This window comes from Cajanus cajan, chromosome 9 (genome assembly GCF_000230855.2).
Source record: "Cajanus cajan strain Asha chromosome 9, NIPB_CcT2T_4, whole genome shotgun sequence".
Lineage (NCBI taxonomy): Eukaryota > Viridiplantae > Streptophyta > Magnoliopsida > Fabales > Fabaceae > Cajanus > Cajanus cajan.
In genome coordinates, this window is record NC_138525.1 from 24,354,594 (window position 1) to 24,379,028 (window position 24,435).

Consider the following 24,435-nt stretch of genomic DNA (forward strand, 5'->3'; position numbering starts at 1 on the left):
GATGTTTGTGAAGATAAACCAAAAAAAAATCTTGCAGTTTTGGAATTCTTGTTTAAGAACTAAAGTGGGATAAGTTTTGTTATCTCTTTTGATTTGGAGGAATATTTTGTAAATATGTAGTATGTGAAAGACAAAAATAAGTTTGAAATAAAGATAATTGTGTAAAGATAACTCTATATGATACCAATTCTTTGATGTTGAGATAATGGTACTGTGCAATTTTGACAGTGAAACAGTAGAACTTCAAATCTCAAGGATGACATCCTTCTTTCTTTGATATTAGTTATATATCGGAAAGGACTCTTCAGATCTTCATCAAGGACTATGTAGCTTAGTTGGAGGTAATTAAATAGTTATTGGATCTCTCGTTAGGATTAGTTTCAACAAGGTTAATATAAATAATCACATATTAAAAAAAATGTTATAATTACATTTATTATAATATTAATTGTGTTATTTATCTGAAATTGGGGATTAATAATTAAAATATCTTTTATATGTATCTTATTTTTAACCCTCAGATAAGTATGACTAATGATTATTACTTCCGTTTAACTAGATAAATCTACACATATTAAACCTGTCGACTAAATAAAATTGAGGATAAGGATGATTTAAAGGATGAAAATTAGGAAAATAAAGACACATAAGACGTAAGCTTATAGTGATAAAATGACCTATATATCCTTATATAATTACACCTTAAATCAAGAACTCATTATTTGACTAACAATAATTGTACAACTTCAATTGTTTCCTTAAAGTTGACTTTTATTTAGTGAAATATTTACATCTAGTTTAAGGTGCTGCAAGTATATTACATAGTTTTTTTTAAATCTGTTTCATTCTGACATTTGACACCATTGTCCAAATTCTAGCACAATGGGACAATATATATATATATAAACAAAAAACTAAGTATTGTAACTAACCACAACAGGTTTCCAAAAGGTAATCTTTAATTGATTAACTAACTATAATTATAGAAACTAAATACTTGTAAAAAAGTTTTGTCTATTTCCTAGTACAAATCTGAAATCTCATTTTCCAAGTAGCTCGGTCCTGGTCCAGGGCCAACACACACCCTCCTCAAATGCTTATTGTACAATGATAGTGTGTTGGGCTTTGGGTCCCTTTCTGATCCTAGTATCCAAATACTACATGTTAAAATACATATTCTTTTGGTTTTTAATAAAATATAAGGGAAAAATTCACTTCCTGATTTGTGAATAGAATGTTTAATTTATATACACTGCGAAATAATTTTATACAAATGTTTAATAGGATTTAATTACTTTATCGCGTTATTTTAGTCATTAATACAATATGGTTTTTATTTAATATTTTTGTAAAAATATTTTATATTGACAATATTTATAAAATAACCAATAAAAGTTTATCAATTTGGTAATCAAATTCATATCTCACAAAAACGTGACTTTGAATATCGTTACGGATATAAAGACTTTATTAATGAAATGCTTCTAATTCTTGAACTGTCTAACTCGAATAAGCTTATCTCAAGAATTAAAAGAAATTATAAATTAGATTCATAAAATATCATTGTGCACCTTGTTTATAAATTATGTGTCCTTTCTGGAGGGTAACATTATCTACTTATGCAACTATATTGTTCATAACTTAAGAGAACTTCGTTTATTGACCCATGAATAAGAAAATAGGCAGACAAAGGGAATATATCCTTTGAAGATTTCAAGAATGCATATTGTTCCTACCATAAGTCCGTTGTCATCGTTAGGGTCACCGCATCCGAGGTATTGTCCGCTTTGGCGCTCGTTGGGCCGTCACGGTTTTGTCCTTGAAAAGGCGCCTCGGTGGGCTAAGGAGGAAGGGTGTTTATAAACCTACAAAAAAAATAACCTATGCCTACAGATACTTTTACCTATAGACTTGAATTAGTGTAGGTAAAACTAAAAAAAAAAATTACCTACAAATATTTAATGTAGGTATAACTCAAAAATCTATACCTACTTTTGTTTGGTGTAGGCAAAACTCAATACAACTTAAGATTCTTCTAACAACAGATTGTCAATGTAGGTAAAAGCCTTCAAAAACTTATTACTATAAAAAATTAGTCAACTACACTACAAAAATTTAGTTAATTAGTGGCGATTTTTTTTCGGCAGTTTCAAAAACCGCTACAAAATGTTATAATTCCTGCGGTTATTTTAACCGCCACAAAATAATTAAATTTTGGCGATTTTAAACCGTCACAATGTTTAAATATTGTCACCACGTATACAACTTAATTAAAATATACTTTTATTCTCGTTAAAAGAATAAAAATAAAAAAGAGTTAAAGAATTTAAATTCAAAAATAAAATAAAAAATCCCTAGGGTACCTTCTGCTTCACTTCAATGCATGCTCTGCTTCTTTTTTCGTCAAACCTTTAGCTTCATTTCACGCTCAACACAGTCGTTGGTGAGCCAATTTGCGATGAAAGCATTTCGCTAAGTGTTCTCTACGATGTTCTCTACGGGGTTAGTGATTTCGCAAGAGCTTTTTAATCTTTCTCTTCTCTACGCTGCTCTTCGATTGATTGCTTCCACTTAAGGTGAGTTTTCGATTCATATCCATTTTGATTCCCTATTTTTGCTTTGTATAATGTTTCATTTTAATTTTTTTGTACAAAGGTTTTAGGTGGAACAAATTTTTCAGAGATTACACAAAAATTTACACACTATTTTTAATTCCATTTGTTAGTTCGAAAAAATTCACATAGCTAAACCTAACCGGTTGGAGTTGAGTATCCTAACAGAGTGGCCCAAAGTTCAGTATATAGGTTGACTTGTACCATCTTTGTTTCCTAAAAATGTTTACCAGTTCATTGTATAATTCCATAATGAACTTGAGGCTGCAAAATCTGAGATTAAGAAGTGGCATTTTTCATTTCAAAATGAACCTTTTATATCTGTTGGGACCACTCCAGGTTAGTTTATGCTTATTATTTTACAAGTAACAGATGTGTTTTTTATTCATGATATGGTTTTGTTAATAGTTGGTTTCTGTGTTTTAAATATATAGCTAAGCAATTATTTCTTCTTTATACTTTCTAGCACCAAAATTGGTGATTAATTATCTTCAAGCTCTGAAATCATTTGAAGAGTCTTTAAGAGAGCAGGTTCAGAATCTAGTTTTTAATTTTTATGCTTCAAATGATCCAATATACGTTGATCATATTTCACTAAGCCATTTCACTTTTCTACTGGTTATTAGCTTGAAAAAGCAAAGAAAAAGGAAGTTGCATTCATTGTCACATTTGCAAAACGAGAACAAGAGATAGCAGAGTTGAAGGTTGGTAACAATATTCTGAACATAAGGTTCTTATTCTTTATAGCATGTGTATGTGTTAATTTATTTATTTATTTTGTGTGTACGTATATCACCAGAGTAGCTTTACACTGGTAATGATTTTGAAGGTGAACTAATCTGTTGATTCCTTGTGGCAGTTGGGGATGAATTTTGAACTTGTTAGATCAAATTCAACGATTCTCCATGTCTTCCCCTTCAATTCTGAGAAAAAGCGAGACGGTGTTGCTGTGAAACGGGTAATTATTTGATACAAATGTTTTCCAACTCATGGCTTATTTACTGAATCTTATAGCCATTATGATACATAAATATTCATCCCATGCACTTTCAATTTTAACTCTCATTTTTAACTTATTTAATTTACAGAAATAGATTAGTTTTACTTTTCTAATATTGAAACATATCAATTGGATGGTTTGCATCATCTTTCATATGATAATCTCATATATAATGAATGTAACTTGCTTGGCAGATGGACTCTGCAGTACATATACATTGGAAAGGAGCTGCGGAGATTGTTTTAGAAACTTGTACTCAATATGTTGATTCTGATGGTCACTTGAAATCTATTAAAGAAGAAAAGGTAAGGAACAACAACTTCATGTGATAGAAAGTTTGTTGAGGGAATTAAAATTATTGAATTGAACCATGGGAGATAAAAATAAATAAAAAATATGATTTAGACATGGCTGCTCAAAGCTTGCATTGTGTTGCCATTGCATATAGATCGTATGATTTAGACAAAATTCCATCTAATGAGGTTGAATTAGACCGGTGGTCCTTACCAGAACACGAACTTGTCTTCTGTATGTATTTTCCCCTTTTGTAAAACTAATTTACTTTAAGATATTATGATGTGGTAGTTCATTTGTATCTCTTTGGATGTTTTCTGATGACAGGTCAATCCTCACACTCACCAGCTGAAGCTTTGTGACTTTGGGAGTGCAAAAGTTTTGGTATGTTTATTCTCAACCTTGAATTTCTATTGTCTATTTTCACTATCTATCTGGTTCATTATCATGAGTAAATTTTGCATATATTTGACAGGTCAAAGGGGAACCAAACATATCTTACATCTGTTCTAGGTACTATAGAGCTCCTGAGCTTATATTTGGTGCAACTGAGTACACCACGGCCATTGATATATGGTCAGCTGGTTGTGTACTAGGTGAACTATTGCTTGGCCAGGTATTTTGCTTTTATGTTTGATTCTGCTATTTTTAGAATTCATTTATGTGCACTTGTGCAGGAACTAAGAATGAATTTTTATTTTTGTTAGCCTCTCTTTCCTGGCGAGAGTGGAGTAGATCAGCTTGCTGAAATTATCAAGGTAAGATAAATTCTAAAGATTAATAAATTCACTTCGTAAAATGGCATTCTGATAACTGCTTTTTTTGTGTCTTTGCAAGCTGGTTTTTGCTTTGAATGACCTGTTCTTGAATTTATATTAATTGCATAATTTGCATTTACTTGTAACTAGACAGTTTGTAGATATCCATAATACTCCCTTTGTTTTATTTTGTACTTTTGCATTGTTCAGGGCCTTGTTATATTTCAGTACTTCTGAACAAGTTTGGATTCACATGCAGGTTTTAGGCACCCCAACAAGGGAAGAAATCAAGTGTATGAATCCTAATTACACTGAGTTCAAATTTCCACAAATTAAAGCTCATCCATGGCATAAGGTATTGTAATGTTATTTTTATACTCGTCTTTTTACATATTATTTCATATGGTGTTCATGTATATGAACCTTCATCATCATATTTTTCATGTCTGTTCAAAGCCTAAACATTCCTTTACGCATTCAGCCTTTGTTTGCCTTTTGTTAGTCCCATTAAGAAGGCTTATAGCAGAAAGAATGATAACAGAATATTAGTCATAAGGATTTATTAGTAGTATTACTTTTTACTGTGCAAAGAATTGTAATAAAGAGAGTAGGAATAGATGAGGAAGTGATAGTATGTAAGATTTGAATCATATTCAATGGGAGACTTCAGGACTCTTGAATACTGGGTTATATGCTCTGTTTTCAGTGATTTGTCTTGTCCATTTCAGTTTAAGAATCCATCTGCTACTGAACTACAAAGCTTATTCCTTGATGGCAATAAATACAAATAGTCATAGGAGATTTTATTCCTATATACATTACATGATATGACTATAAATCAGATTCTAATAAGATATGCCTATAATTACAAAATCCTAATTAACTTAAATTAAATAAGGAAACAGATCATAGAATATAAAAGAAGAATAAGTCTTAAGAGATGATCTTCTAGGGCACTCTAAAATATTCTAAGATAAAAAGGAAATCATCATTTATTTCTCAGATTTCCTAAGGAAGTTCATTTATTCAATATATGATAATTCACCAATTTTTGTTTTTGTGTCCTAACAGGGTGGAAATTTTTCTAGGGGTAATGGTATGTTTTTTTGTTTCTGTTGCTTACTTTATATAATCTTTGACTTTTATATCCTTTACAAAGACTTCTGAGGAACAATATTTGACTGATTTACAGGCACAGGTGGAGAAATTATTTACGGAGGCAAATTTGCAGGTAGTTTACCTCATACCTATTATGAGAGGAGGCTTTTTTTATTCTACATATAAGAAAAGAGAATCAAAGTGTGCTTACATGTAATGATACCTTCGTTTTAATGTAGTGAATAATTGATTAAGTTGAATTTTTCTAATTATGTATAGTTTTAGCACCAGGCACAATAATTCAATATTGCATCATTGATTCGTAGCTCTGGTGTTGCATGCAATCTTGATAGTGGCTGATGCATGATATATTTATATGATGACTAAAAAAATTGTTTCCAAAATTAGTTATTATATTCATATAGAGTACACATATTCTCTCTAAGAGATATTATATATATATATATATTATATTATATATAAATAAAATAAAAAATACTTTTACCTATAGTTAGAGCATGTAAGAATAAGTTAATGACTTTTACCTACAGTCATAACATGTAAGTACAATTTAATGGTGTTTACCTATAGTAGGGAGTGTAAATATAAGTCAATGACTTTTACCCACGCATATTGCAAATTGTAGGTAGCTCTTATAGTGACAGTTAAATATAGTTGTAGGTAAAATTATGTCTGTAGGTAAAACTTATAGTGATAGGCTATTAGTTGTAGCTATATGCCCCCTCAAAGTTGACAATTTCAATGTCTGTACGTCAAAGTCCATGATACCTTTACCTATGGAATTTATATTTTTAGTGACATTTTTTGTGTGTAGGCATAAGTCATTTTTCTTGTAGTATTAGTTTAAACTACCCTTAGCCTCGACTTCTAAGCGATGTGTGACTTTTAGGCATACCGGAACAAGCCCCCAGTCGATGCTAAGGGGCAAGAGTGGCCTGAGCCCTCCTTCTAGCGCCAAAGCGGACAATACCTCGGATGCGGTGACCCTAACGATGACAGCGGACTTACGGTAGGAACATTTTCTTAACCAAGATCGAGTACGAACCTTGTTATGCCAAGGTCGAGTCCGAACCTTGAGATTACATTTTCTTAACCAAGGTCGAATTCGAACCTTGTTATGCCAAGGTCGAGTCCGAACCTTGAGATTACATTTTCTTAACCAAGGTCGAGTACAAACCTTGTTATGCCAAGGTCGAGTCCGAACCTTGAGATTACATTTTCTTAACCAAGGTCGAGTACGAACCTTGTTATGCCAAGGTCGAGTCCGAACCTTGTGATTACATTTTCCTAACCAAGGTCGAGTACGAACCTTGTTATGCCAAGGTCGAGTCCGAACCTTGAGATTACATTTTCTTAACCAAGGTCGAGTACGAACCTTGTTATGCCGAGGTCGAGTCCGAACCTTGAGATTGCATCTTCTTAACCAAGGTCGAGTATGAACCTTGTTATGCCGAGGTCGAGTCCGAACCTCGAGATTGCATTTTCTTAACCAAGGTCGAGTGCGAACCTTGTTATGCCGAGGTCGAGTCCGAACCTCGAGATTGCATTTTCTTAACCAAGGTCGAATTCGAACCTTGTTATGCCGAGGTCGAGTCCGAACCTTGAGATTACATTTTCTTAACCAAGGTCGAGTATGAACCTTGTTATTCCGAGGTCGAGTCCGAACCTCGAGATTGCATTTTCTTAACCAAGGTCGAATTCGAACCTTGTTATGTCGAGGTCGAGTCCGAACCTTGAGATTACATTTTCCTAACCAAAGTCGAGTTCGAACCTTATTATGCCAAGGTTGAGTCCGAACCTTGAGATTACATTTTCTTAACCAAGATCAAGTACGAACCTTGTTATGCCAAGGTCGAGTCCGAACCTTGAGATTACATTTCCTTAACCAAGGTCGAATTCGAACCTTGTTATGCCAAGTTCGAGTCCGAACCTTGAGATTACATTTTCTTAACCAAGGTCGAGTACGAACCTTGTTATGCCAAGGTCGAGTCCGAACCTTGAGATTACATTTTCTTAACCAAGGTCGAGTACGAACCTTGTTATGCCAAGGTCGAGTCTGAACCTTGAGAATACATTTTCCTAACCAAGGTCGAGTACGAACCTTGTTATGCCAAGGTCGAGTCCGAACCTTGAGATTACATTTTCTTAACCAAGGTCGAGTACGAACCTTGTTATGCCGAGGTCGAGTCCGAACCTTGAGATTGCATCTTCTTAACCAAGGTCGAGTACGAACCTTGTTATGCCGAGGTCGAGTCCGAACCTTGAGATTGCATTTTCTTAACCAAGGTCGAGTACGAACCTTGTTATGCCGAGGTCGAGTCCGAACCTCGAGATTGCATTTTCTTAACCAAGGTCGAATTCGAACCTTGTTATGCCGAGGTCGAGTCCGAACCTTGATATTACATTTTCTTAACCAAGGTCGAGTACGAACCTTGTTATTCCGAGGTCGAGTCCGAACCTTGAGATTGCATTTTCTTAACCAAGGTCGAATTCGATCCTTGTTATGCTGAGGTCGAGTCCGAACCTTGAGATTACATTTTCTTAACCAAGGTCGAGTACGAACCTTGTTATGCCGAGGTCGAGTCCGAACCTTGAGATTGCATTTTCTTAACCAAGGTCGAGTACGAACCTTGTTATGCCGAGGTCGAGTCCGAACCTCGAGATTGCATTTTATTAACCAAGGTCGAATTCGAACCTTGTTATGCCGAGGTCGAGTCCGAACCTTGAGATTACATTTTCTTAACCAAGGTCGAATTCGAACCTTGTTATGCCGAGGTCGATTCCGAACCTTGAGATTACATTTTCTTAACCAAGGTCGAATTCGAACCTTGTTATGCCGAGGTCGATTCCAAACCTTGAGATTACATTTTCTTAACCAAGGTCGAGTACGAACCTTATTATGCCAAGGTTGAGTCCGAACCTTGAGATCACATCTACTTAACAAGGTCGAATTTGAACCTTCAAACAACAAATTTGGGAACTCCTCAGAAGCCCCTTTGCTCTTACATCACTCGGTGCTTGGGGGGCAAGTGTACTGGCCAGCCGAGTTATCGACTTGTCCTTCACCAAACTGCTGACTCGGTCAAAAGTTTACCAGCCTAACCAAGCAGTAAGCTCATTATTGCCGAGCTCCTCAGCTCGACCATGAAACATGGACATCGGAACACCACATCGGCCCAAAAAGGCCACGCCATCAAAACAAATAAAAATACAATCTTGTCGTTGCGCCGCCCACGCGTTATGGGAACGAGGTGACGGCTATGACACATGGCATCTCGACAGGCAGATGTACGCGAAGGGCCACAATCACTTGACGAGCTCGGACTTAACTCCTTGACCGACGGTCTTCGGAGCTCGGGGGGCTAATGTACTATCCGTACTGCCATGCCGAGCTCGAGCTCGATATCACAGCGTGGAATAACCTCGGCACGCACTGGGAGATCTCGGCCTAAGCGAGATCCGCAATCTAATCAGATCATAACTAATCTCGGAGATCTCGCTCCAGATGAGATCCGTAGTCTAATCAGATCATAACTGATCTCGGAGATCTCGCTCAAGATGAGATCCATAAACTAATCAGATCATAACTGATCTCGGGGATCTCGCTCCAGACGAGATCTACTATCTAATCAGATCATAACAGATCTCAGGCCCAAGGCCCAACACAACCCTAATTCACACAAAGGTACGTGCATTATTTATACGAGACTCATACTCCCACAAACACTAATTTGAGCATCGGAGTCTCTTTTGCAGGTATCACCCCCATCTTGGAACACCAGCGTACCCGTGAAGGAGGCTCACCGATCTTACTTGGCGAATCACCTCTACGACAAATTTCCGCTAAGAACACATATGTTATGCAGCTAAATTAAAGTGTAAGGTGAAAAACCTTACAAAATTCAGGACTTAAATGTTCCAAACTTGCATGCAATGATGTGGCAAAATTATCATTTCTGATTGTTTCTATATGGCCAGTGTTTATGTACTATTGCAGTTAAATTTTGATGCAGTGTATAGTCAAATTTAACTCACTTAATTATCTTGTTCCAACAAAGTTGGACTCATGAAGTCCCATAATGAGGCTTACAAATCACAAAAGATTAATATAACTTTAATTCCCGAATTGATCATTGAGTCAGCATTAAGAGATACCATCTTATTCTCAAATATGTTGACTCCTCAAGAGGGAATTATATATCCTAACACCTTTTATACATAAATAAAATAAAAAGATGATTACAAAAATTAAAGTTATAACATGGGAAATTTAATTTTATAAGGAAAATGAGTAGAACAAAAAGGATGGATTCATAAAAATCTAATAATATTTTTAAAAAATTCAACTAGATAAATGGATTGATGTTAATTAGGAGCTACATTTGAGACAACCATGTATGGCTTTGTGTAGGTGAAATATATGGATATATATAATTGGTGGGAGCTAGCTAAAGGACCACAATCTCCTTAAATACATCCAAAAATGGTTGTCAATAGTTTTGGTGGTTCGTTTACAAATTTCTGAATACGTGACAAACAAGGAAATTAGAAACAGAAAGTAAGACTCAGCAAAAGGATATTCTCAACAATATTGAAGAGTCTTCATTCATATTTGTTGTTTTCGAAAGGAAAGTTAGGTGTATATAGCTTATCTGCTTTTCTTGGCCATAAAATGTTTTTACTAAGCAAAAGGCTATTACTTTGTTTAAGGAATTTCTGCTTTCAATTTCATGAGTAAAATCCGTTCAAGCAATAAGCCACCTCGATGCATAATAATTAATTAACCATTTTGGGTTAAAAAATAATGATTAAACAATTTATTATTTTGGGGTCATCGTGTTGTTAACGTGAAATATTCACTAACTTTTACTAATTATTTATCTCTGTCGAAAGAGTTAGTCGGTCATCAGTAATGTTTCTTTTGTCAATCATATTTATTTTATTCAAAAAATTTGAATTTTAAACTTTAACTAATTTGATAGGTTTAGGGTTTAGGATCTCAAGCTTCAAGTTCTATATGCATACCAATACACATAATAGGGTTTTTTTTTACATAATTATAATTGTGAGGTCATCAGGAAAGAGTTTGATTTTCTTTAAGATTTTTTTTTTATTGGTAGATAAAATTTTAGATTAGAATAAGACATGATCTTATGTAAGATTAGAGTTAATTATCAATCTCTTTTGAAGATTTCTAATGAGATTATGGATTACATATATTATCTTTAGCTTAAATCTACATGGAAGGATATAAAGTATAAAAGAAGTCAGATTTAAATTCAATGTATTATAGTTGAAAGTTTCAAATAAAAAATTATTTTGTCTATACCTAATAGAATTCATTTAATCTAAATATTTATATAATTAATAAAATCAGAAAAATATAAATTTATGAGAATAATTTTCTTTTCCTTTTCATCATTTCATGAGAGGGATTGTAAAAAAGTTTTCATAAAATCTTCCAAACATCAAGTTTATTTTCCACTTATCCTAATTGTGTTGAGTGAATGTATTTAGCGAAATAAAATTCTATTGACACATTAGTGGTTTTCAATTTGAATTTTAAGTATGGTATATATTCGAAAGGAATTTATATTTGTAATGATCCTACTCTAACTTGAACAATTATTTTATCATAAAAAAATTGAACAATTATTTTCTATAAAAAATATTTGTATGCTTAAAAAAGGGAGAGAAAGATAGAATAGTCACGTGTGATGCACAAGGCAAAAATCACATTCACCAAACATAAGAAAGCACCATAGTGACAACATGGCAATTATATTAAACACACCTCCCAGGTCACATGATTTCTGAAGAATCCATACCATACATATATGTCCCTAATTTTGTGGTTTGTGGCTCCGTACTTGAAAATCTCAACTTAAATATCATTCGCGATTAGCCATTGCAAAGAAACTGAGAAAAAGGAAAAGAGTTTGAATAATGTTAATCATATAGCAAATAAACTCGTATTCGTGGAACGTGGGTAATATTTGAACTCGTTTCGATTTTGATGAAGAATATTCGATTTGACTGAATATGGGTACAGGTATAGAAAAAATCCAAAATATTAAATTGGGGATGGGGACAGGGACTGATATATATTTACCCGCCCCGTCTACGTTCCCGGTTTAATATTCATCCCCGATTTGATTGTTTTAAAGAATTTTAATATTTAATTATGCGTGATTGTTTATTATGATTGAAATATTTGTGGTTGTTTAATTATTAAGAAGTCTCTTAATTAAAATATGAGATAGATAAAGAATCTAATTACAATTGTAATATAATGGAAAGATAAGCTAAAAATAGTGTGTGTTTTTCTGCAAAAAAAATTAATTAATTTTTTTACGGATACAAGTATGGATATATCCGATATCTAACGAGGACGATGATGAAATGAAAATTACATACCCGATAGATACGGAGATAGAGACAGGGATGAAATTTGAACCACAGGAACGAATATGAGTATCATGAAAGTTGTACCCAACCTGCCCAATTGCCATGCTAACCATATCACAGATTTGGTGTTCAAATGATTTTCATTGTTGGGATGTGTGGAGCACCGGGGGTTACCACACACATACACATGTCTCCACATTAGTAAGATATTGTATGTTTTGGGCCCAGTCCATGATTTTGCTTTTGGATACCACTCATCCTCTTGTTTGAATGATGTGAGACTTTGCTTGCATCCCAACAATCCTCCCCTCAAACAAAGGATCATGGTTTATCCCTCCCTGATAAGTGTTATGATTTCATTAAGTTTTTGGCCTAATTTGAAGTAGTTATATCAATTTCCTTGCTTTAGACCTTGTTTTTAACTCAAAACATATCTAAATTGTTAGGTGGTCACATTTTGTCTTTGAATCATGTTTTTAGGTAACTCACAAGTATTTCGTTGTTGTTTTGTAGTTTGGGAGAAAGTTAGGAAAGGAGGAAGGAAGCCAAGGACAAAGTAATGAACTCAAAGTATAAGAAATTTTTGCCCAAGTCTCTTGGCTAAGCCTCAGATCTACGCTTAGCCTCAGCTTGGCAGAGAATCACTAGAACAAAATTTAATCCCCAAGTTGAGCGTGGAATTGGCGCTGAGCAAGAGTCCTAGAAACTCATTTCTTTCTAGACCTATCTCAAGCTTAGCGTGGCATCTCATGCTTAGCGTGGATTGTGCTGACATGTCATTATTCACATAAGACAAAAGCTTTTATGACCTAAAAAAGGGATTTTGGAGGAGAGAAGTAGAAGAATCATTCTTGGAGTTTGTGTGGCGGCTGGAGAGCTCTCGAACCTTCAAGATCAAGCTTCTTCCTTTCTTCATCATTTGTAAAGTTCTACATGTCTATGTGTAGCTAACTTCACCCTTGTTGGGGTTTGATGTAACGAAACCCATGTGTAAACTCTAAGTAATCAATCTGAGTTGTTATTCAGTTTTATTGTTCTATTTCTGTGCGTAATGCTTGTTATGGCTTGATCACCCTTAACTTGAACTTGAGGTTTTTAAGAGATTGAGAAATGATTGTAAACCTTTGACTTGAAATAGAGCAGCTAATGGTGCTTATTGCTAGAGATAGAGTAAATGTCATTGGTCTTTATTAAGCTCTTGTTTTTAAAGCTGGTTTCTTGGTAAACTATGCAAGAGATTGATAGTTTAAGTTAGCAACTTAGATGCCAACTCGTAAGAGATTAGGGTTGGTTACTTTTGAGAGTGATTGATAAATTCTGAATAATAACTATTGTGAGCTTAGTGATAAACATGAGAGGAATGTTTAGTGAAGTCAAACCCCAACATTTATTAATATTGGATTAGAATCAAGTTTTGCACTCTAAGTGTTTACCAAAATACCAAAAAGAATTCTTATTATTTGCTTACATTTTTTACTGCAATAAATTGCACTCTTATTGCTTTCCGGTAGGTTAATTAGTATAACAAGTGAAATTGCAAAGTGTTGCGAAAGTGCCTTGGAAGACGATACTCATACTTTCATTAAACTACTTATACAATTTGGTACACTTGTCAAGGGAGATAACAAGTTTCTGGTGCCGTTGCCGGGGACCTGCGTCTCAATTCTTAGGCAAAGTCACTTGGATTACTAATCTAGGCTTTGATTCATTTATTCTTTTACATTTTGCAGTTACTATATTCCTTTTCTTTTAATTCATTGTATCTATGTTGCTGACTGTTTGTTGTAGCTTTGTGATTCTGGTTTATGCGAGGTACTGTTCCCGCTAGTGATTTAGCTTATGTTCTAGGAATTGAGAAAATACTTAGGAGGAACATGGGAGCAGTAAGGAAGCAAAGGTTACTAGCCAAGCAGGCACAACACAAAGAGGCTACTTTGTCCTCTCTCAATCCTTCTTTATCTGCAATCTTAGAGGAATTAGAAATGGCAGAGGAAAGACCAAGGATTACTCTTGGTGATCATGCAGCTGCTACTAGTGCTACTCATTTTTCCAGCATTGGCACTCCTGCAATCACTGCCACTAATTTTGAGATGAAGCCAGCACTGTTGAATCTGATTCAGAACAACCAATTTGTGGGCCTTGATCATGAGGACCCATATTTGCATCTCCATACTTTTATTGAGCTTTGTGGCATAGTGAAGATACATCAAGTTCCTGAAGATGTGATTCGGATGAAGCTATTTCCTTTCTCTCTACTTGGGAAAGCTAAGATGTGGCTCAATGCTCTACCACATCAAAGCTTAACCAGGTGGTCTGACATAGAGACAAAGTTCTTAGCAAGATTCTTCCCTCTTGCTAAGATCAATCAAGCAAAGAGTGAGATTGTCACATTCTTTCAAAAGCAAGATGAACTTCTTTCCAAGGCTTGGGAGAGATACAAATCCTTGTTGAGGAGATGTCCAAGTCATGGATTTGATGACCTTACTCAAGTTAATATTTTTCTGGGTGGATTGTAGCCACGGGTGAAAATTCTATTGGATGCCTCAGCTGGAGGTAGCATGCGTTTTAAAATACCAGAGAAGGCTATAGAGTTGATTAATGCTATGGCAGCAAATGATTATAATTTACCAGTTGAAAAGGAGTCAAGACAGAAAAGAGGAATTCTAAAGTTGGGATCTCAAGATGCTTTATTAGCTCAAAATAGGCTCTTATCCCAACAAATTAAGGCTCTTACCAAGCAAGTTGCTTGGATTCCACAACAACTACAATCCACTCAACATCAAGTTCTAAGTTGTGATCTTTGTGGGTTGAATCATCCTCATGGGCAGTGCATTGATACTTTCCCATCTCACAAAGAAAAGGTGAATTACATGGGGAATCAAGCTCGACAAGGAGGAAATTATGGTGGTAATTATGGGAAGAATTGACAATCACACCCTAGCATAGGGTGGAACCAGAATGATATTGCTCAGTCTAGTAAACCTCCTATGCAAATGCCCAACTTGTATGAAAGACAGTCTAAACTAGAAGAAATATTGAACCAGTTCATGTAGGTCTCAATCTCTAACCACAAGAGTACTAAAGAATCTATAAAAAATCTGGAGATTCAAATGGGACAGTTGGCCAAATAATTGGTTGAAAATTTTGGTAGAAATTTTTCAACTAATACTCACACTAATCCAAAGGAGAATTATAGTGCAATTACAACAAGAGGTGGTAAGAGAGTGGGTGTGTTGGAGGACGAGGAAGAGCAGTAGGAAAAAGAGGCAAAAATGAGAGAGGGAAGTGGAGAAAATAATGAAAAAATAAAAAAGGAGAAAATGTAAAAGAGAATGTCATAGAGGGAGAATAGTTGGTTGACGAAGTTGCTGTAAAAAAAATCAAAGAGCCAGCTAGCAAGAGAATTGAGGATGAAATCCAAGGTGTCTAGTACCAAGGATGTGCCATATCCCCAAGCCCCAAGCAAGAAGGATAAAGAAAAGTAATTTGCACGCTTCATGGAGCATTTTAAGAAGCTTCAGATCAACATTCCATTCTCAGAGGCATTGGAGTAGATTCCCACTTATGCGAGATTCATGAAAGACCTATTGACAAAGAAGAGAAAGTTCATTGAGCAGGAGATCATTGAGTTGGAAGCGAGGTGCAGTGCCATAATTTAAAAGAACTTACCTCCCAAGTTCAAGGACCCTGGAAGCTTTACAACTCCAATCACTATTGGGGACCTATCAGTTGGAAGAGAACTACTAGACTTGGGTGCAAGCATTAACCTCATGCCCTTATCTATATTGGATAAAGTTGGACAAGTGACAGTAAAACCGACCCGCATGACTTAGCAACTAGCTGACCGGTCTATCAAGTACCCCTATGGTGTGATTGAAAACATGCTAGTTAAAGTTGACAAATTCACATTTCCAGCTGATTTTATGATTTTGGACATGGAAGAAGACTTTGATGTTCCTATTATCTTAGGGAGTCGATTTATGAAGACTGCACGAGCAATCATTCATGTACGGGATGGTAAATTTAAATTGAGGGTCCAAGATGAGGTGATCACTTTCAATGTATTTGAAGCCACGACCCATCCGAATGATAATGGTGCTTGTTTCTGAATGGATGTGCTAGATGAGGTAGTGTGTGAGTCTACAAAGAAGCTAAAAAACTCAGTTCTAGATGATGTAATTCGCTTGAAGCCGCTTCTATTCTCATTGCTTGGGAAAACTAAATTGTGGCACAATGCTTATGAGCCAGCTAAGCATTACAAGGCAAGGGTGAAGTTGTATCATGAATGAAAGATCTTAAAATAAGAGTTTCAGCCGGGATAACTTGTGCTATGTTACAACTCCCGGTTGAGACTCTTTCCAGGGAAGCTGAAGTCAAAGTGGTCAGGGCCATTCAGAGTTAAGCAAGTTTGGCCTCATGGAGCAATTCAAGTGGAGGATCTTGCCTCCAAAGAGAGTTGGGTGGTAAATGGCCAAAGACTCAAACTCTACCTAGGCAGTGAAATTGAGCGAGCTTATTTCGTCGTTGCATTAAACAACCCCTGAAGTCTTGGCTTGTCAAGCTAGTGACATAAAACGAGCGCTTTATGGGAAGCAACCCATCATTCCTAATCCAAAAACAAGTTAGCATGCCTTTAATTTCAGTTATTTTGTGTTAGTGTGTTTTAGGTGTAGGTACATGGTTAATCATTGTGTTTGCTTCTTAGTTGAGAAAGCATTATGATTGAGATGGCTTGGGAACTTCATGTTGAGCTATACTTGAAAAGTTTGAAAAATCTGCAGTAAACTTGAAAACCACGCTTAGCATGAAGTTCCAAGCTAAGCTATATCAGTGCGGAGGCAGAAGAAAAATTCCCTAGAAGTGCCACCCTGAGCCTCAATTTCACGCTAAGCCTAAAAATTGAACTGGAAAACTGGGAGTTCTCTCTAGAACTCCCACGCTAAGCCTTGAATCCACTCTCAGCGTGGACGTGACAGAGAATTTGGGCTCCTGGTGCTCCCACGCTAAGCCCCAGAACCCACGCTTAGCCTGGGAGTTACTTTTTCAATAAATGTTCTCACTCTCTCTCCAAAAGCCCATTCTTTTCCTCTACCCCTATGTAACCTCTCACAAACACTCTCAAAACCCTAGGTTACTTTCTTTGCCTCCCTTGCTGCCTTGCTCTTGGTGTGGGTAGTGCTACATTTTCTATCTTCTTGTTCACCAAAGGGCGCGAAGGTAAGTCTCTTCCCCACCCAACCTTGTGTGGTTCCCTCCATTGTATGCTTCTTGGTTCACATTCTTATTTTTTCACTCCTCTAATCCCCCTACCCATTTTCTTATAAACCCTTGTATCCATGGTGTTCTTGATTTTATTTTCATGGTTGATGTTCATTGATGGTATTTGCACATTTGTAGTGGTATATCTTTGAATGAGTCTTCTTGAAACCCTTAGAAACCTTGCTTTTGTGAATGCCCAGTACAAGATTCAAGTCTTTTTTTGTGTTTTTGGTTGTGGACGAAGCATTTTTGGGTGATGATGAGGAGTCTGAGGAGGAGGAAGCTAGTGAAGAGGATGACGATGAAGAAGAGTCAGACGAGGATAAGGAGGAAGACTAAGTTGTTTCACTTTGGAAAACTGTGTTTTGTTATTTTGATCTGTTATTTTGTTTTTATTATCCTGTTGTGTACTGCTTTATTAACCTTTTACCTTTTGTTGCATACTGTGAGTGGTATGGATGTTAATTAGTAGTAAAATTTGCATGTGTACATATTTCAATGCTTCTGACTGTGTGGTTTTAATGCGTTTTGAAAACTGGAAAATCAAAAATCAGGTGTGCATGTATCCCTTAGTGAACAAGGGTGTTTTAAGTCACAAGATCAAATATGTTTGTGGTTGCACTCTAGGGATGATTAGTGATAGTGTGTGATAGTTACTTTTGTGGTTAATGACTGTGGCATGATACTTTTGAAAAGTTTTGAGCACCTTTATTAACCCATGTGAGTTTTGGCTCTTCTTGCTGTAAGAGTGTTACCATTTGATTTCATGCGGTTGATTTTGCTTGAGTCTCTTTTGAGTTTGCATAGTATATGTTGTTTAGAGATGATCAAGGCAATTTTTCTTGTAAATTTGAGCCACTTGACCAAAAATCCAACCTAACAGAAAAGTGAATCCATTGCACCCTACTTTGAGCCAAATAGTGAGTTCATTAGAAACCTTGAAGCCCTTAAGAAAAACAAAGTTCTCCCACACCTTAGGAATAGGAGAGCAGTCAAATTGATCATAAGGGGAGAAAAGTCTTAAGTTTGGGGTATTTTGGGGTGATCATTGTTGCTGAGCATATTGATGAATGAACATGTTATGGTTGTACCACTATGGCCATTAGTCAGCTATTATTCAATTAAAAAAAATCAAAATTCAAAAATCAAAAAAAAAAAAATCAAACATCAAAAAGTGATTTAAATGTGTGAATAAGTGTGTTGTATGAACTATATGCTTTGACTGAAGGTATTGTCTTGGGACTTTTAGGGATAGAAAAAGGAAGAAGAATTATACATGGTGATCATTAAGACTTGCTCTTTTATTCTTGTGGTGTCTTTTATTTACCCAAAAAAACCAATTTCTTTTGTTAGCCCAGCCACATTACAACCCATGAAAGACCTTGTGATCTATGCATGATTATGTGACTGTTTGAATTTGATTGAGATGAAAAGCAAAGTTGACTTGTGTCATTCAATTGTGTAAATTTGAGAGATATTCCCACCTAAATACACTTGTGTGATGAGAGAAACACTGACCTTGGTGAGGAAGAGGTTGTTCTTTAATTTCCATTAGTATCACTGCCATGCTTGTTAATCCCTTTGGGAACTGTTGCAATACACTTTTGATATCAAATTGTGTGGGCACCACATTAATTGGATGATCAAGTGTCAACATTTTCTTGTGTTCAACTCTTGGAAGACATGTATGGCTTGTTGTAGTTACCAGTGTTCAAATCGTGTTCAATTAGGAGATTAGGTTGTGTGTTAACTTAGTTGCTTCATTTTTCTCTGCTTGAGGACAAACAAGATCTTAAGTTTGAGATATTGATAAGTGTTATCATTTCATTAAGTTTTTGGCCTAATTTATAGCACTTATATCAATTTTCCTTGCTTTAAACCTTGTTTTTAACTCAAAACATATCTAAATTGTTAGGTGATCATATTTTATCTTTGAATCATGTTTTTAGGTAACTCACAAGTATTTGGTTGTTGTTTTGTAGTTTGGGAGAAAGTTAGGAAAGGAGGAAGAAAGCCAATGACAAAGTAATGAACTCAAAGCAGAAGAAATTTTTGCCCAAGTCTCCAAGCTAAGCCTCAGATCCACGCTTAGTCTCAGCTTGGCAGAGAATCACTGGAACAAAATTGGCTAAAACCCTAATTTGGTCCCTTATAATATTAAAAAAATTCAATTTGGTCCCACTTTAATATTTAGTTTCAATTTAGTCCCAATTTATTTTAAAATTTTCAATGTGGGACTTCCGTCCAAATTTCACAAACGGCATTAAAGGTACGAGAGAATCACGCCCGTGAATCCAAATCACGGTCGTGATTCTCACGACCTAGGAACCACCTGAGATTAAGAGGTGCGAAAAGAGGTGGTGAGAATCTCGACCGTGAGAATCACGATCATGATTTGGAATCACGGCGTGATTCTCTCGGACCTTTAACGCCATTTGTGAAATTTGGACGAAAATCTCACATTAAAAATTTTAAAATAAATTGGGATTAAATTAAAACCAAAAATTAAAGTGAGACCAAATTGAAATTTTTTAATATTATAAGGGACTAAAGTAGGGCTTTAGCCAACAAAATTAAATTCCCAAGATGAGCGTGGAATTGGCGTTGAGCGCGAGAGTCCTAGAAACTCATTTCTTTCCAGACCTATCCTCAAGCTTAACGTGGCATCTCATGCTTAGCGTGGATTGTGCTGACATGTCATTATTCACATAAGACAAAAGCTTTTATGACCTAAAAGAGGGATTTTGGAGGAGAGAAGTAGAAAAATCATTCTTGGAGTTTGTGTGGCAGCTGGCGAGCTCTCGAACCTTCAAGATCAAGCTTCTTCCTTTCTTCATCATTTGTAAAGTTTTACATGTCTATGTGTAGCTAACTTCACCCTTGTTGGGGTTTGATGTAACTAAATCCATTCTCAAGTGTAAACTCTAAGTAATAAATCTCAGTTGTTATTCAGTTTTATTTTTCTGTTTTTGTGCATAATGCTTGTTATGGCTTGATCACCCTTAACTTGAACTTGAGGTTTTTAAGAGATTGAGAAATGATTTTAAACCTTTGACTTGAAATAGAGCAGCTAATGGTGCTTATTGCTAGAGATAGAGTAAATGCCATTGGTCTTTCTTAAGCTCTGATTTTTAAAGCTGGTTTCTTGGTTAAACTATACAAGAGATTGATAGTTTAAGTTAGCAACTTAGATGTCAACTTGTAAGAGATTAGGGTTGGTTACTTTTGAGAGTGATTGATAAACTCTGAATAATAACTTTGTGAGCTTAGTGATAAACATGAGAGGAAGGTTTAGTAAAGTCAAACCCCAACATTTATTAATATTGCATTAGAATCAAGTTTTGCACTCTAAGTGTTTACCAAAATATCAAAAAGAATTCTTATTATTTGCTTACATTATTTTCTACAACAAATTGCACTCTTATTGCTTTCCGGTAGGTTAATTAGTATAACAAGTGAAATTACAAAGTGTTGCACAAGTCCCTTGGGAGACGATACTCATACTTTCATTGAACTACTTATACGATTTGGTACACTTGCCAAGGGAGATAACACTCCCCTACAAGGAAACTATTGATCCACGAGTATAGATCAGCTCACTATAGTATTTATCCGATGGTGGCCCATAGAGCTCACTCACGCTCTCGCTCTAAGTGCTTGCGCCGCCGCTCCATCGTGAGCGGGACACGCCTCTTAACCCTCCATGTTACTAGGAAGACTCTCTTCCACATGGACCCACCGTTAGGAAGATCCCAAACTTGGATCCACCTGCCAACTCCATCATACTCATCGAGCCGGTCACCTAATCAAACCATAAGCTCTGATACCACTTGTTGAGCATCGGGGGTTACCACACACATACAATCTCTTCCACATGGACCCACTGTTAGGAAGATCCCAAACTTGGATTCACTTGCCAACTTCATCATACTCATCAAGCTGGTCACCTGATCAGACCATAAGCTCTGATACCACTTGTACGTTGAGCACCGAGGGTTACCACACACATACACTCTCTTCCACATGGACCCATCGTTAGGAAGATCCCAAACTTGAATCCACTTGCCAACTCCATCATATTCATCGAGCCGGTCACCTGATTAGACCATAAGCTCTGATACCACTTGTTGAGTACCGGGGGTTACCACACACATATACATGTTTCCACATTGGTAAGATATTATCCGATTTGGGCCTAGCCCTCACTATTTTGCTTTTGGATATCATCTAAACGACCTCTCAACCAATAGAGACAATTGTGTGTATATAAACACATGTTCATCCTCTTGTTTGAATGATGTGAGATTGTTTGCATCCCAACAAGATACACCATGAACTGTTAGCATATCATGTGGTATAATTGGTTGCAAATTACTTTCAATGTTGCTTATCATAAGAAAAAAAACACTAACACGCCTACAATTTATTTTAAATATAAACAAATTTTAATTATTTTTTTTATTTTATAATATTTTTCTTAAAATATGCATTATACCTTTTGTCATTTATAATAAAAGTAATATTATAGGAGTAGTAAAATCTAATATAAATAAGTATTTTTTTAATATACGTAAAATTTTATTTTTTTTTACAATAAAGAACATAAATAGATTTATAAAAAAAAAAGTAAGTGGGTGAGGTCACGAGGGGAGGGGGGTGTTTATACAACAAATAACCTTTTTGATCACTGTTGCATTTCTTATTGTCTAAGAAACAATGACAATATTTCATCCAACCTTATTAATCATAATATGAAGCATAAGTTTGAATTTCAATCTTTATTCTTAGTCCAATGAACTAGAGATATTTGTGATACGAATAAAACTTAGAATAATAATAATAAAAATAATATAAATCTTAAATTATACGTATTTTTTTTCTTATAATAAATATAATCTTATGCCATTATATAGATAAAAAACTAATAAATAAGTGAAAGAGAATAATAACTTTACAAAATTAACCTTATGATTAATCTTCAATGTTAAAAATTATATAACATAATAATCATTTTCTAAAACATGTTACCATATGAGAGATATAAATGAAAAATAAGTAATTAATATTATATAAAAAAAATTAAATCACACTTATTTTGAGACTTATTTTTTCTTTAAAAGTTACATTTTTATGGGACAAAAAGAATATAAAAGATGATAATTGAGAAAATGAAATATCTAATCTAACATAAGTAAATCGATGTGGATTATATTGAGTTAGACAAAAAAAAATTAAAATTTAATTCAAATTTTTAAAATGAAACTTTAAGATGGATGAAAGTTTAATTCTTATGAGTTAAATTTGAATCAGACTATGATCAAATCATCTTAAAAAATTCAAAAAATTAATTTGAATTTAATTTTTTAAATACTATAATTAAACTCTTAATTTAATTGTCCATTGAGGCTCCAAAGTATTGTCACGAATTCTAATCTTTTGAGTCGACTACAAAGTACTAATGTTTTCTTCACAACTTAATTACTCTTAAAACTCCTTATTTATTTCCAAAGATGTATCATATATATGAGAATCAAACCTACCCTTTCTTTCACCAACTCAATGTGTATAGAATCTTCAAATTCAAACTATAAAACCCAAACCTACATTTTTATCAAATAAAGTTAAATATATTCATTTAACTGAAACTATTTTACCTATAAAAAAATGCTGAAATATCAATCCGTGGTGATGATAGTATATGAGAGTGAGTTGAAAAAAAACGTTGTTGGGAGAGTCTCAATCCTTATCTTTGTGGCATCCAACTTGGCTTAAAAGTATATATGCCTTATCATGTTCATGTTGGTATTACAATCCACCAATTAAGCAAAGAAAACAATTTTGGTTAAACTAAACCTTCTCTGACCCTACTGGCCCCATGTAATCAATGTGGCTGAGATGTTTACTTGGTACAACCCCACATTTTATTGACGTTTCAATTATCATTATTTGGTATTCAATTTATTTATTTACTTATTAAATGTATAAAAAGCAAAATTACATGTCAATAAGTTGTTAATTAGTCTAATATAACAATGAATTTGATTTCATTAAACAAAATTCTGAACTCGAACCATTTAAATAATACAAAAATTTGTAATCAAAAAGAGATACTTCACCAAAATATCAATTTATCTCGTCATTAATAAAATTAGAAGATATTTTATACCAATAATATAATTAAAAAAATAACATTAATTAATGGATTCGAGAAGAGCCTACACAAAAAGGTTGTAATTAATGAAAAAGTTTATCTTAGTTGAATATGAAAGTAGGTCCATCACCCAAACTTTATTTGCTTGATCCCTTGTTTTGTTTTGCTTTCTGTACTAAGCCATCCTGGCTCTTTTCTTTTTCTTTATTTTTTCTTCTTTTTTGAATGGGAAGATTATTGCTTGATCATTATTTTTTAAACGAATACATAAAAAGATATTTCCAAACATATGCTTGCTCCTCATTGTTGCCTAAGTTAATCATCACATGAAATGTTGGAAGGGTCATAATATATATTATAGTCCAACAACCATGCATTATTAAAATTTTAGCCTTCAAAGAAAGACAATCGTTATTATAAGACTCAACCACGTCCTTGTCAACATATTAAGGGGCATTTAGAAGGTTTTTTTTGAAAATTTTAAAATAATTCACAACTCTTGAAAGTTATTTTTATTGTATTTATTTTTTTAATTTGGTTTAGGGAAATATTTTTTTTAAACTCTATAGGAGTCGAAACATTATTTTAAAAAAAAAAAAGAGTAGGATGCATAAAATATTACTTATCAATCAAAAGTACAATTAAAATATTTCTTATAAGATTTAATCCTTCTTTTTAGTGTGAACTCTCGAAATCAATATATTGTGGATCTTGGTATAAACTTATAATCACATATATTCATATATTATTTGTGAGTTATTTGTGAGAGTGATACAATTAGTTAAGTTTCTTTATTTTTTTGGGTTGAATATAACTTTTCTTGTATTTTATGTT

The 24,435-nt window shown here is 34.5% G+C and overlaps 1 long non-coding RNA gene across 1 annotated transcript; it reads left to right on the forward strand.

Moving 5' to 3' along the window:
- The first annotated feature begins 4,208 nt into the window (after positions 1-4,208).
- On the forward strand, positions 4,209-5,020 carry LOC145951867 (uncharacterized). Its single transcript, XR_014429808.1, has 4 exons — positions 4,209-4,290; positions 4,382-4,522; positions 4,614-4,664; positions 4,924-5,020. It is a non-coding gene; the product is annotated as an uncharacterized LOC145951867 (long non-coding RNA).
- The last annotated feature ends 19,415 nt before the right edge of the window (positions 5,021-24,435 follow it).